We start from the raw sequence: 13,992 nt of genomic DNA, 5'->3' as shown, positions 1-13,992 counted from the left end.
AGGCATGTCCTAGATCAACTTTTAAATTTCAGTGTAAATAGATATCAAGTATTTGTGTGCTACATGACAAAAAGCCAGTATTTTCTTCATGTGCAAAATAATAAACTAATTTGCACCCCTTGCATTGTGTCATGGTTTGTCCAGAATCAAATCTACTCCTTTTTTTACCTTACTTTCCTTAATGACACAGGCCCTGTGTGTGCATTACGAATATCAACATATACCATGTTCTGCACACACAATAAACTTGCTGGCTCATAATTTCTTAGAAAATAAGAGGTCAGTGCAAGAGATGCTGTCAGTGGCCTGTAAAAAATTTTGATCATTTTTGGCATTCAGCGACTACATGTAAACCATGGAGGAACAGAAACAAGCCATAGAGTCATGAGACAGGAAGAGTTACATCACTCCAGCACGCTGGAGAATCCTTTCGATTTTTAGCAAGCTTCTTAAACCATATGAAACTAACAAATTAAGTGAGTTCCGAAACTACCAGCCTAAGTCAATTCATACCCCAAATGAAACTACTGAAAAAGCAGCTAGAGAAGCTGAAGGAGGAGATGAAAGTAACAGATTCTGTTAAGTACGATTGCCTTGTAGATCAAATTATTTATTCACTTTGCCAGGACCCAAGGAAGGGTGCAGCATCTTGAAATTGAATCACTACACTTTGGCAACTATGAGGTTTAAGTCATATGTAATGTCTTTCTTTTCACTTGATACAAATCTTCACAGATGCAAACAACTCCTTGTGAGCAAGCTGTTTGCTCAAGTTGCACATGACACGTCCCCTGCTTTAGCTTCCCCTAAAAATGCAACTGACAGAAGTCAACAGAGCACACCAATGTGAAAGATCATTATGATATCTGATCAGGCTGAAAGGAAGTGTCCAAAAATAATGAAACCTCTACCATGTCTTAATTTCATACACCTTGTATTAGTAGAATGGTGAAGGATTACGTTAATGATAATGTACAAATTAGCATCTCAGACATATAACTATAATTCTGTCCCCACATTTTAAATTTACCCCCCCCCCCAGTCTCCAATGCAAAATGGTTTTGCCAAGGTGCAAAATTACTCCTTTATCTTTGCTTTGCTCTCCTTAATGACTCGGGCCCACAATGTTTGCTTCATTGTTGGCAATAAGGAACCCTGAGGAGAGTAATCCTGAGTAGAGTGCAGGACAGGTGACAGCTTATAAAGTGTAGCACTCAGAAGGAGACACACGTGGACTCCATATCATATGTGAGTAACAAGCAGAATTTAGACAGTCTCTTTGAATTATGGGAGAAAAAAAGCAATTTGGAGCCCCTTGTGTTTAGCACAGTTGGGAACATTGTGAGTGATGGTCATTGGAGGCTGCTTCCCAAAAACTGGTGTTAAACAAAATGAACTACAAATTGTATGAGGAATACAGTTAATAGTGCAAATTACAAACATAATCTGTAATGCTGAATTCCAGTGGGGATGAACTAATATTGGGTAATCATGATATTGAGGGTGATGACATTGCGGATGGTGACCACTGTTAGCCTAAAGCCCATTAGTAAATTGTTAAAATCACTCTCTATTCTATAGTTCAACAAATAAAAACCAAAATAATCTCTTTCATGGGGCCCCAAACAAATCAAGCCTTTCAGCCAGAAAAGTGATATTCCTTCATGCTGAAGTGCTTGGTTAAACTATACAAGTCCTAACTATACAAGTGGGTGGAAGGGCCAAAGGACAATTTCATTTTGCACTTTTTTACATTTTGACCTTTGCCCACTTTGGTTTGTCATTTGTCTAAAATGTCCATTGATGCTGCTGCTATCTGTCTAATGAGCTCTTATTACTGCAGCTGCCATCCCTCTCCAATGTCTCACATATGCTATCTAACATTCAATTACTTGGTGTAACTTCTTTACTAAAATGTCAATTACATTGATCTTAACATCAGTGATCAGGATGTCAATTACATTAATCTTAAAATCATTGATGAGCATACAAATTAGGGTGAGGACATTGAGGAAGAGGACCACTGTTAGCTTAATGCCCATTGGTAAATTGTTAAAATCCATCTCTATTCTACAGTTCAACAGAAACAACAAAATTTTTTCTTTTGTGGGGGGCCCAAACTAATCAGGTACTTCAGATACAAAAGTGATATTCCCAATCGCTGAGTGGTTGGTTTGTTAAACTATGCATGTCCTTTTTAAAATATGGGTGGGTGAGCAGGCCCAATGATAACTCCATCTAGCACTATTTTACATTATGGTCTTTATCCAATCTGGTCTATTGTCATGACTAAAATGTCTATTGATGCAGCTGCAATCTGTCTAATAAGCTTTTAATACTGTCTTTTTACAATGTGTCACATGCTTTCTAATGTTGAAAACATTGTGTCCATGGTCTTTCTCTCACCGCTTCCCTTCTGTGTACAGGCCATCTAGGTCTAACTAGCAAAATGAAAACATGAGACATTATTGCATTAATAACATTAATAACCTAATGCACTGCAGTCATGTCAATGAGTGATAATATGGGAGATATTTATTGTTATTACTGTGTTTCCCCGAAAATGTTGACAGGCTCCCTATTCTGGTTTCAGGACATAATGTAATAAAGCTGCTCTCAGTTACGAAACTACATGGTTTGAACCGCAAAAACTTGGCTAAGGATCATCAGTATCCATGATGTTTTTTTTAAATCTCCAAACATGGAGCTTTTCGTCCACTTCTGAGACTTTTGGCCTAGAATCGATCAAGCTTTATTCAGCACAGCAATTGAAGATGAAAAAAAATCAGTTATGGTTGCTCCCTGGAAAGATGTCATCATTAAGTTTGCAGTTGTTCATTTGGAGAAATTCCAACCAAGAGATGATTACTGTTAGCTATTGGAACTCACCATCATTTTCTTTGGAGGCATTCCTCCACGTGGAGGACATTTCATATTTCCTGGAGCTATCCATCGGGCTCGCTGCATGGCCCAGGCCCTTTACTCCATCAAGATGTGGCTGTTCTGCAACCAGTACAATCCAAAGCAGCCAGGGTTCAGCAAGTCACAGAAGACTCGCGGGATATCGTACTGTGACAAAGTTTGGCATCATCTGCAGGAAGTTTGTCTGTTCATTACTGCCATTTATGTGAGATACTGGTTCCAGAGCTCATCACCAACTGCAGCTCCAAGGAATGACCTTGCCTTGTTACATGCACTGTATGTGTATCCAAACAAAGAAGTTGCAACTGTAGCCAAAAAGGCATTTAACAACCATCAATGGTATCTTTGAGAAATACTGGTTCGTTTTCAGTTTCTTTGCTGATGAAATGTCAACAGAAAGAAAACCTTATGGCTGCTGCTATTTGACATTCCTCTGAAACGTATTCCACCAGTTCTTCAGCCAGCAACAAAGGGTTTACATAAGATCAAAGCTGAGTTTGTTCAAAATTCTTGGTCTGTCTGAGGAATTCTTGGAGTATGACCCGGCAGAATGGCAAAACCTTGAATCATACCAAAACAGTCAGAAGATTGCAGACTCAGAATTCAATGCTTCGATAACACGAAATGAGGAACAGAAGCAGTTCCTTTTGCAGGTCGTGGAGGAGCAACGCAGTAAGTTCTACATGCCAACAAAAACTGTTGCCATCACGAGATCATTATCAAAGTTACTAACATAAACTTGATGATTGTTTATATATATATATATATATATATATATATATATATATATATATATATATATATAAAAGCATTAATACACATATATGTGAGCATTTATTTGGCCATGCAGCTGGTGCTCTATATATAAAATTGGATATATCGAGCCTGGGCTTACTGCCACACAGCTGGTACTTATATAATATGGGATGTACCGAGAGCAGGCATATTTCTTCTCTGGATTTGTTTCCACTTAGCTCTATTAAACTGCCATCCTATCTACCACTGCTGTGCAACTGTTTCATAGATCATATATTTTATTAAATTACCATTTATTTGTGAAACTGCTCTGTCGCTATTTTTAGCCAGCCAGCTCGCTGCAGCATTTGGCCACTAATGGTGAAAATATTGATTTGTGAGGTGGTCATTAGAAAATAGACTGAAAAAGACTGAAAAATGGATGTTAATTATATAAATACTAATATAGGTACAAAAAGAACACAAACTTACACAACTTTACTTGTTTTTCACAATCAATTTTTAAGGAAATCCAGATCCAAAAATAACACCAATGAGGTTTCTTGGACAAAACCAAAAAATGAAGATGTTTTTTGGAACCAAAACCTAAACCATAACACTAGGGTCTGTGCATATCTCTAATTTGTACCATACACCACACATCCCCATTGTAATTAGACAATAGGTAGATGGTACTTTACAAGTGTAGAGTGATTGTAGAAAAAGAACATTTTTACTGAAGCAACAAGAAAAGAAAATTATAGCTGTGCTGTTTAAAATGCTAAATGATAAGTAACTTCTAGTGCTCCTGGAAACTAAATGACTCTTTAGGGAAACAGGTTGATTTTACTTTGGTTTGTATATAAGCTAATTAACAATGCAGTCTAATAGCCACAATCACAACTTCAAAGTAATTCCCACAGTTTATTTTCTTAAACTTCTTTACTGTGGTAGTTGTATTCATCACACAACCATTTTAAATAACAGTTAAATATATAAATGTGCTTATGTGTTTAGTAACATTATTTCATTAACATTAATTACATTTAATTATTTAGCCTAAGCATGGAATGTAACTTTATTTTATATCATGTGATTTACAACAAAAAAATATTATATGTGCAGGCACATGGTCGGCAGGTATGTAAATGGAGACAAAATAGGTAATCTAGCCATAAAGTCAGATGGAGGTTAGAAAAAGTCAAATCAACATGAGGGCCCCTAAATGGGGATAGAGACAAGAAATCAAGTATTCTTTACTTAGTCCCAACAGTGGGGTTACGTAAAAATCAAAACTGCACTTACTTTTTGGAAGAATCATAAGGATATCAAAACGATTCTCTTAGGTCTCTTAGTTATTACTGTGACCCAGTTTAATAAAGGAATGTAAAACACTCACATTATATCAATGTATCATGAGAATAGGAGCAATTATGTCTGTTCCTCACAATAGCAGTAAAAAAACCTAATGGATCAGGCAATAATCTCTCACTTCAAGGTGATCCTTTTTTGTCAGATATGCAGAAAACATAGTGGTCAGCGCGATAAGGGCAGTGCTTGAATAGAATCAACATAATGATCTTTGACATAGTTTGTTTGGCATTTACACAAGAGCACAAGTTGCGTGCATGGCAAATACATCCAGTTGAAAAAAGTAATTTAAAAGCTCAATTGCAAGATGGTGGATAAAATATAGTGTAAGCTGAAATCAATGGGGCTGATTCAGAGTGGGACATACGCTAGTTTGCGTAGCGTATTTTGCATGAAATAGCTCTATGGATGCACATGCATATGCTCCTATGCAGACTTGCGTGTTTCTGGCACTTACGTCTGCCTGTGTCTGAGGAGGGAAGGCGCCGGGCAAGAACTTGTGTTCACGCAAATCCGGCTCATGCAGACCTAAAGAAACATGCATAGGAGAATGCAACTGTTATAGGGCTTGTGCAAGTATGTGCTGATGATGATGACTTATCATATATATACTGCTGATGCAAAGGCAGATACATCTCTTATTTAGAAAGAATTCCCAAGCTGCCTGTACATGTAAACAGGTGATAATTATACAAGACATAGGTAATGAAAGTGAACAATTGTATTGTAAAACTAAGCATCAATGTATAACTTATACATCAAAAAGCAGTGCACTGATAAATTATGTAGTTCACTCCAACAAAATATATGCATATATATATAAATGCGGTAGTTAAAAAATGGTCCTTTAGAGCTCTCAATTCTGAGTGTACACACAATAGAGGTGATTCTTTTCAAATATATAGTCTAATTGAGATTCCTCCATAGAAATCAGTTCTTAGTAACACAGTGACCAAATGATTCTTCCGAAGCGTCTTTCCTTATACATGACTCAAGCATAGAAGAAAACTCAATCCAAAATGCCTCCAATCGACACTAGTAATAAACGTGCATTAGTTTGTAGGCAGTAGCAGAAAATCAGCAGGAGTAACTTACCCCACCCTCTGGTGTAGTTCCCAGGTCCCCGGTTCAGTTCCTACTATGCAGGTCACAGGTAGTTCTGCCTCCAGATGAGTTCCAAACTCCCAGTGGTGTGTTGGCTGCTGGTGCGCATGCGATGTATCGTAGTAAACACTCTCACCGGTATTTCATATGAGTGTTTCTATTCTGTAAATATGTTTTAGTTGTTTGATGAATAAAGTATTCCAATGCAATTCACTAAAGAACTGGAATCCTCAGGAATGTCTGCAGAGTAGACTGATTTGAGGTTCTTATGAATAGGGTAGTCATGAGCTTCTTAAAAGGTAATTGGCTGTTCACCAAGATAGTCAGCTGTGGGTTAAAGACCCATTCGTAATAGATGATTAGTGAATCATCTTCTGTGATGGTAGAGAAAGGTTGGTCAGCAACAGTATAAGCATGATAAATGTTGTTGATGTCGCTACATTTTGTAAGAATATAGAAACTAGATTAAAGTCTCTGATCTCCCATATAACCATAAATAATTTTAACCTTATGTATTCAGGTGTGAAGTCATATAAAAACATATTTGTCCTTCAGAAATGCATAAATATAATTGGAGCTAGTTGGGATTGTTCCTGTATGTATAGGAGGGAGTAAATTAATTATGCTAAGTTACCTATTAAACAAACAGACTTCAGGACAGCATTCACTTTGTATTACATCACATTTATTTTTGAACTACCAGTGGGTACTATAGACAGATTCACGGGACTGCAATTGGAACGAAATTCACTCCCAGTGTCACTCATTGGACCGCGAGTGCCTCTGCGCTGGTGCGTGGTTCTCTAGCCTTCCTGCCAGCGCCTGTCCTGAGCCTCTGCCGTCCGCCATCTTGATGGACTGCGCATGCGCAGCACCCAAGAACTCTTATGACCTTTGCTTTTAATCTAATTGGAGGATCAGGCACCTCTCCCTATTTAAGGCACCTGTGCTCATTACATCGTTGCCTGATCTTGAGTTTCATTCCCTGTGAGTCTCTGAAGGTGTCTCCTGTGTCCTGCTCGTGTCTTCAGTTTCCTGCTGATTACCTGCTCTACTCATCGGTGGTTCCCATACCCGCTACGGACTCCTGTGTCCTGCTCGTGTCTTCAGCTTCCTGCTGATTACCTGCTCTACTCATCGGTGGTTCTCATACCCGCTACTGACTCTTGTATCCTGCTCGTGTCCTCAGCTGTCTGTTGGATTACCTGCTCTGCTCACCTGTGGTTCCCATACCCGCTTCAGCCGTTCAGCGCTCCTGCTGTGCCTGCATATCCTCGTGGACAAGCGTCTCTACTCATCAGCGGTATGCTTACTTGCTATTGACTTTCAACTGTTACCTTGCATATCCGCTTAGGCCAAGCTTCCCTACTCAGCAGCGGTATCCATACCCGCTATAGACTATTAGCTATAACGCTGCATATCTGTTTGGAGCAAGTTCCTCTGTGCTCTCATTGCATTCATACAATTATTGACTCTATTCATTCCTCCACTTATCCGCACCTGGACAAGTCCTCACCTCCTCGCAGTGGTACAACTTGCTGTCCGTAGACCACTGACGCCTCCTCTACCTACCTGCACCTGGACAAGTCTTATCATCACAGCAGTGGTACAACTTGCTGAACGCAGACCACTGACTTCCCGCTACCCTACCTGCACCTGGACAAGTCTTCTCACCACAGCAGTGGTACAACTTGCTGAATGCAGACCACTGACTTCCCGCTACCTACCTGCACCTGGACAAGTCTTCTCATCACAGCAGTGGTACAACTTGCTGAACGCAGACCACTGACTTCCCGCTACCTACCTGCACCTGGACAAGTCTTCCCTTCACAGCAGTGGTACAACTTGCTGAGCGCAGACCACTGACTCTCCCATTACCTTTCTTCAGCTGCTCATGTCCACCCGGCTCTCCGTGGTTGAAACCTGCCTTCCACTATAGCTGCAAGTCGCTGACTCATCTACCAGTATAGCTGCAAGTCGCTGACTCATCTACCAGTATAGCTGCAAGTCACTGACTATCATCAATTTCATTGGCATCCTCTCTCCATCTGCTGTTATATACGTTCCACTATTCACCCTGCTGCCAGAGGACCACTGTGCAAACTCCGCCCCTCTGGTAAGCATAGTCACCTGGTGAATCCTGGGCAGAACTCCTAGTGCCCGTGACACCCAGTTACGCAAGTCTGTTTATGGCCCACTGGAAGAATCAATGCATTTGGGAGAACAACCCCTACATAAGCAATATCCTGCAGTGGTAGAAGTTCATACATGATGTCATGCATATGGACAGGGACCAGAGAAGAACTTGACCTGTTCTTTCTTTGCATCAATGATAATGACTTAAACATTCACTTTACCCCCAACATCAGTACGGAAAGGGTGGAATTAATGGACTTAGATACTACAAAATAACCAAATCGAGACTAGAACTTTCCTCAAGAAGGTGGACTTCAATGCCTATATTCCACCATTACAATATCTGGCTATATACCGAAGGGCCAGTTTACACGGCTTAAGCGGAACTGCTCCAATCTGGAACAGTATAACTTGCAGGCCACAACACTCAAGAATAGATTTCTTGAAGCTTATTGAACAGACATGCAAAGAAATACGGGAGACAAACAGAGATGGCCTTTTAGTAAAGAAATACACAGGGCCCCATGATGTCTCCATACATCTCCCAATCATTACTATATTTAGGGATTCAAAATAGAAAAGATAATAAGGAAACACTGGGGAATACTACTGTTTGATGACCAATTGAAAGAACTATTGCCAGAAAGACTCAAATGTCTGTATAAAAAGCAGACAACCTTAAGAACAGATTGGTCAAGAGCAGTATCCAGACTAGTACCCAATGCTAGGGGAAAACACCAGTTGAATTTACTACTGTAATCATTGTCACGCCTGTAAAATTCACCCAAATAAGAGCACCAAACCTATCAATACTTTTAAATCAATCATTACAGGTTGAACACACAAAATCCATAACAAACTGACTTGCAATAGCAATAAAATCATCTACTCGAATGTCCGTGTGGTAGACAATATGCAGGAAGATCTATGCGTAATCTACACACAAGGATATCTGAGCATCAGAGAAACATTAGTAAAGGGTTTGAGACACAGTGTCTCAGACCATTTTGCAAAGTGCCATGAAAAAGATACCTCATTATTGAATTTCATAGGGATCTGTAAAGTTCAGAAGCCATGGAGGGGGGGGGGGGGGGTGGAACTATTGTTGCTTTCTTACTATCGTTACCAATAAAGATTATCTATTTATAGTAACAGTGACATACAGTTATAATTGTAAAGTCTTCATTCATTGGTTGATGGGTCTTGCACTCTCAGATATTCGATGTGGCATTGGTGGATTCCTCTGGTCATTCTTCTTAGTAATGCCAGGAGTCCTTACTTCAGATTCCCGCCTCTAGACTTGTTTAAACTGGTCCTTAATGATCTGTGAGTGCTTGCTATTAGTGTACAAAAAAGATATTATTCATAACTATCAATCGCTATGTGCGAATGCTAGATAAATAGCACTGGAAGCGTTCTCATTAAATTGTAAACTGAGTGATACCAAACATGATATAATTCAGATGTTGAAAACATTATTTGGCACTTTTCACCACAATATATTTTATATGAAAAGATTATAAGATATATGAAAGACACTTTCATTTTATTACATTGTGTACGATTTGCATCGCAGCTGTTCGTACTGTACAGAAATTATTAATGTACCTTCTTCATCCAACTATTTATCTTTGACAGTTCCATCCTTTGAAAGTATAACCAACACTCTCAGCCATTCAAGATTCTATTGCAGGATCTTAATTTTCAGTGACGTCTGTCCTCCATCATAGCATTACATTGTCATTTTCAGGTCACCTCAGTTGATTGTTTACCACACTTCAACACACTAGTAACAAATCTGACACATAAGCCAGTTACTATACAGACATCAACTATAAGGATAAGGAGCTTGTCTATACTAGCAATCAATTTTTGTACCCATTCCCCTACACCTGAGGACCATTTTGCTGGGTTCAACCACGAGAACCATACTGCTACTTTTATCCTATTTCATACAGTGAAGAATTATAGGTCTTCCAGAATTCCCATTTTAACTGAAGGATCTCATCCATTTTCCGGTCAATTATTTCTTTAGGGTCATCTGTATTATTGGTGATGTGAGTGCAGCACTTAACTCCAAATTGGGTAGCTAATGTCACACAATATCCACCAGTAATATATATAAGGTAATTTAACACCAATTTATGCTGAATTAACTCCTTCTTATAAGCTTGTAGCTCCTTATCCGTATACCTGAAGGTGTCATCATACATCTCTGTGATATTGTCAATTAATTGTGCCAGGTCTTGTTTGTATTTAGAATTTAGAGTTCCCTGAATGGTCTCGGTGGGGTCTAATGTGACCATGATTTGGAATCCTGTAGTTTCAGTAATTAACTTTGTAGCCCCAGGTTATTACTCTGGAATCATATTTCTTTTGCAATGGTGTGTGTACATATGGAGGTCAAGTTGTTAGATGGATATAAGTCATTTTATCATGTGTTAACGAGTCATGATCTCAGGAACCAATCTACCTAGGAAACATATACTTTTAGAACTCTGAGTTAACCATGTGTAATCCCTTCTCCCACAAATATAATACACATGATCTGGTAGGATATAAGGCACATTACGATTGGTTATAACATCACACAAGTCTTGATAAAGTTCTCAGTGCCTAGCATCTCAATTTGTTTGAGGCAAGTTTCAGCATGTATAACATTCAAATAATAGCCATGGAGAACTTTCCCAATTAATACTCTCTTATGTTTGTTGACATGACCTTGTCTATGATATCCTTCAGTATTTGTGGTTATCAGTATTCTAGTGAGTCTCCCAACAATACTTGTGGCAAACTATTTTCTGATCATTCAGTTCAGCTTCCCAATTCTCAAGTTTCTTTGCATGTGAAAAATCCAAGCACAGCAATGACCGATCAACTGAGTATTAGCGAAGTTTCAATCTAGGGGACCTAGTGGTATTATATCTCTCTTCTATTGGTCCTTCTTTTACCTCTGATTGTTGTATAATTATGACCAGATTACACGTACAGGTGCCTTGGGAATTCTTTCTATATTCTGCTACATTTGGAAGGGCTGGAACCCCCCTCCCCCCATTTTTCCCATATTTTGACAGCCATCAGATACATGTTCATTAGAAGAACAGACACCCCTTTTTTGCTTTATAACATCTTTTATTTATAACCCCCTCAGTAGCAACGGGTTTAATAAATTATGTCTCCATAAAAATCCCTAGCCATATCAGAGAATAATGTGAATGGCTTTGTTCAAATGTGGCAATTACTGATTCAACACCCACATAACTGTCATTTAAAGTATTTTTCTTATCTTGGATACATTTTGTACTAAGTATATTTGGACTGTTTCTTTTCTTTTTCCTATTGTACATATTTAGTTGACATTGCCTACGTGTAGGGTTGTTTGTGCATAGTTTGTTTCTAATTCTTACATTGTAAAGTCAATGTTTATGTCCTAAAACAAAAAAGGTACTTGTTTATTATATGGACACCATTCTAATAGCTCAAAGAGGACCAATTTTAAATATCTGGGATCGATATTAAAGCGGGATCTAGTTTAGTGGGGTTAAGTTCCTCTTGGTTATTTTTTTTAAACAGCATACTTTATTGCAGGTAATGTAATAAAGTATGTTGAAAGCTGTATTCAAATCTCCCGCTGCCTGGCTGACATCACAATTTATTCACTGCACTCAGCTAGGCAGCGGGAGATTTCAACAAAGCTGGTTGCTTAATGATTCTTATGATGTTATATTTTACATCATCTGAATTGTATATAACTTACATTAACTGCTGTCAGTGACATAGGGACAGTCTGTGACAGCATGGTAGCGGGATCAGCCAGGCTGCTGGATTTCCTACTCTATATTGCAGTTCTTTCAGTTACAATCCTAATTTGATTTACTGGGGGTTATAAGCAGAACAATCCAAAGACAAATATGGCAATGGTATCGGTTTTAGTGGGGTTGAGGATTGTGATCTCAACAAAGTAAAGACAACTATGGCTAACCTCTGTAGTGGTAGATTTGAGCCAATTGCCCTTAATGGTGATCATATTATATGGTTGTTTAACCCTACCATGTGTTTCGCTAAATCGGAGACAGATGTTCTTGTTCTGTGATTAGCACAACTGGATTTAAACAGGAGTTTCCTGTTTATTTGTCACAGTATAAAAACCTAAAGCATGTATAATATTTATTATTATTATTATTATTAAAAATTATATAGCGCCAGCATATGTCAAAGTACTTTACAAATGTGATTTTGCTAAGCTGACGCCATCTTGTTGCCTTATAGCCATTTTATTCTCTTATAGCTCATTGACAGCTTAGATACAGCTAGTTTGTAGGAGTTATTCATTGTTTGCAAGAAACTATGCCCATGACCTTGGATATGGTAGACAGGTGATAAACCAACCACCCCCCCCCCCCCCCCCCCCCCAGGGGAGAATTTGTGTGTGAAAATGTGAGAATGTAGCAAGAGCTGTGTAAAGGAAGCAAGAGTTGTTAAAACCTTTTGGGGCATAGTTTTTTGTAATACGTGATTTTGTGCTACATAGATGAACTTGTAACTAATAAATCAGAGATAATTGTACACACAGAATTCGCAATGTCTTTTATTCTCTCCGTCCGATGGGCTCATAAACTGATAGACTGACACTTACAGGTGAGCAATCTGATTTAGATTTGACACACTAATAAAATAAGAATGGGTAGATCAGACTGACATATAAAGCAGTAAGTGGGCCCTGCTCGCAGGCTTACAATCTAATATTTTAATTATTTATCAGTTTATTTATTCTCTCAATTTTATTCACTACTGATATTAATAGGTTCCCATTCCTGCACATTCACATATGTTTTACAGCATTAACATAAGTCTAACAAGAGTAAGAAAAGCAAGATAGAGTATGGAGGCTTCCTATTGGGTGTAATTCACATATGTTATCAGTGGCAGTAAGATTAAAGTGACAGGCTGATCACCACTGGATGCTGAAATAAAAACTGGGTCTGTGAGAGTGAGCTCAGTTCCTCCGCTCCACCACCCCATCTGATAAAATATATAAAGAAGACTCCCCATGTTAAAGCATTGAGTCAGTCCAGGCTAGGCTAGATAACCATGACAGAAAAGTAACTCTCCAAGAAACCAAGACACAGAGCTTAGATAAGTTTTATTAATTTTAATAAATGTTGTGGTAATTATATGGGCACCACTGTAACTTACCAGCGCTGCACCTACCACTTGAAACACTGTTTGAAATCTCCCACTGTCTTCAAGTCAGTGAATAAATACTCTGTGCCCAAAAACCCCTCTGATAGCAGCCAAGAACCTGAAAAAAATGAAGAATCTGACAGCTGTTTTCAAATCCTGCACTGCCTGGCAGGACAACATGTAGAGCCTCAAGTAGAGCTGGATGAAGTCTAAAATGCAAGTGGAAATTACACCTCCCCCCCCCCCCCCGCCCCCCCAAAAAAAGACGTATGTTACAAAGAAATATTGAGCCAGACATGTCTAAGCTGATGGTCATCACTATGAAACTTACACCGGTGATTAAGCACCTGCAAGCTTTCTATCACCTAACAGTCGCATATGTGTCTGAGCCTACATAAGTTGCATTTGTGCCAAAACTCCCCTTTATGCCCTCTCCTTCCCCAGTTCTGCATTTCAATTGTATGGGGCCACAAGTGGCCGTAAGCATGAGATGCGACTCAGTTTTCATATCGCTGCAAACATAACCAGGGATGTCATCAG

The sequence above is a fragment of the Mixophyes fleayi genome, chromosome 3, assembly GCF_038048845.1.
Source record: "Mixophyes fleayi isolate aMixFle1 chromosome 3, aMixFle1.hap1, whole genome shotgun sequence".
NCBI lineage: Eukaryota > Metazoa > Chordata > Amphibia > Anura > Limnodynastidae > Mixophyes > Mixophyes fleayi.
Note: the sequence above shows the minus strand (reverse complement) of the source record.